Here is a 2441-nt window from a genome sequence, read left to right on the forward strand (position 1 = left end):
TTGATTGGTAGCAACTGGGTTGTGACCGCCGCTCACTGCACTATCGATTAAGTTTGATATGAAAATGTGCTTATTTATACGAATATATAACTTCTTTATTATTATTTTTCAATCCACTTAATTGCAGCGCCTATGAAATCGTTGTATACTTGGGCAGAGTGGTGCGTTCCAATGGCAATAAAGTTTAAAAGAAATTGTATGCGTTTTTTTTTAACAAATATACATATGTATGTATGTATACATGTTTTGAGGGGTGTGTTCGTTGAAAATGTCGAGTGCCACATGAAGTGAAATAGAGTTTACTTGATATTTGAAAAGGGTAATAAAAATAATTGCTTTAAACTATCGGACAGCCTCAAATCGTTTTTGGTTTATTATCGATTAATAAATTAGTAAATTTTCGTGCTTCATTCGGGGACAATTTGAATTAGCCCTTAACCATTACTTGACGTCACCTGCATTATTACTCAATGTGGTTGGTTCCTAACTTTTGCACTAACTTTAAAACTTATCCACGTCGCACTTTTCGGAAGGTCTCCTATCCAAGGATTATAATCACTTTCGTTTATTCAAAGTCTTCCCAAATTCGTTAGCTCTTACGTGGATAATGAAGAGATATTACAGCAGTTTAGGTAGCAGAGCATGCTCTGGCAGACTGTACGTTATGCCGGTTGACAAAATCTTAGCTCCTTTGAAATAATAGCCTACTTGGGCCTTCAGGAGTTTTCCTATATAATCTCTGTTCTTAAAATATTGGACCGCCTGTTATTCTTTTTTTGTAATCGCGATGCTGGTAACAGAAGAATAGGAAGGCCTCATCTGCGTTGGAGAGACCAGGTGGAGAAATGTTTGGCTTGACTTGGCATTTCCAATTGGCGTCAGTTGGCACAGAAGAGAAACGACTGGCGTTCTGTTGGATTCAGCTAAAATCGTTTAGACTGTTAGAGCGCCAACAAAAAAGATACAAATCTTTAAACCACCTAAATCTTTTAATAGACTGACACTGGTAGTAAAGAAAATGGTAACCAATTTAATTACTGGATGGGACAAAGGAAAATATTGTTGATTGTCAGAGAACTTTCATTTAATTTTAAAAGGCGGAAGGAGGAAACCTCTGAGGCTGAGCTTCACGATGTCGACCGCTGCGCACTACCATTCCGCAGGGCCTGTGATCAAGCCCAGTTTCCGACTAACACCAAAAGAAAAAAGAAAAGAGAAAGTTTTTTCTAAACAATAGTGGCAAAATTTTTTTTTTACTTTTTCCCTCGAACGACTGCGGGGTAGTCCGTTAGTTCAAAATAAAACAAAAGGAAGTCCAAATCAAACGGAAACAAAAAAAAAAAAGCATTTAATTGAATAAATGAACGGAAACAACCTTTGTAGCATACCTTTCGGCTGTTATGCTCCGGACTTCCTAATACATTCAGTTAGTTTACTACAGTGTTATCCAAACTTTAAATCAATTTTATTCATTCCTACTTTTGCACAAAAAAACAATTCGTAATATAGCTGAAAATTCTAAGCAAAGCGAAGGATTCCAAAAATTGGAAAAGAAAAACTAACAGCAATTGTAGCCTCAACCCCGCAAACGTTTAACATCAATCGCGCCAGTATGGATTTCTATCCATATTAGGTCACTCGAATCGTCTAGTCCAGGCTTTCCCAAAATGGGTGCCGCGGCACCCCAGGGCGTAGCCTGTTTCACAGGTCGAGAAGTTTTCACTTACATTGGCATACTTCGCTACTTCGCCACTTTTATAATTCCTCTCAATATCCAGGCGTCCAAGGACACGTGAATTATTCAAAGTTTTTTGAAAAATTTCTGGTATGCGTTTTGATAGCCCATTTTATTATAATATGATAAAGTGCAAGTTTGAAATAAATACAAAATAACTTAATTTTTGTCTTTTTTCTGCTAGACATTCTTCCATATATATAAAATCTTCGAACATACTACTTTGTATGGGAAAAATGCGTGACCACCGTCAACAAAGAAAAAAAAGTAAGTGCGCTTGGGCCACTTTGGAGAAGTGAAACTTCCGTTATAATATTGGTAGCAAAATCGAGTAGAAAATCGATAACAAATACCGACAAAAATATCGATAACAGGACCGATTAAAATATCGATAACAAAATCGATAATAAAAATCGTTTAGAAAATCGATAACTAAATCGACAAAAATCTCCGGTAGTAACCGGTAACAAAATCCATAAATAATCGATAACCAAATCTATAACAAAACAAATAACATACATAATCCATAGCAAAATCGATAACAAATTCGATAAAAATATCGATAAAAAAATCTATAACAATTTCGATAACAAAACCAATAACAATATCGATAAAAATTATCGATAGCAAAATCGTTAACAACCTCGTCTTTTTTCTAACTAACATCCCTACCTCTATCCTGTTCGTTCTAATTATATTTATGTCA

General features: G+C 35.4%; 1 pseudogene; it reads right to left on the minus strand.

The window, feature by feature from the left end:
• The window catches only part of LOC118747520, an 8493-nt pseudogene that overhangs the window by 1085 nt on the left and 4967 nt on the right, over positions 1-2441 (minus strand).

Source organism: Rhagoletis pomonella, unplaced genomic scaffold (assembly GCF_013731165.1).
Source record: "Rhagoletis pomonella isolate Grant_MI unplaced genomic scaffold, Rhpom_1.0 Rhpom_scaffold_00012, whole genome shotgun sequence".
Lineage (NCBI taxonomy): Eukaryota > Metazoa > Arthropoda > Insecta > Diptera > Tephritidae > Rhagoletis > Rhagoletis pomonella.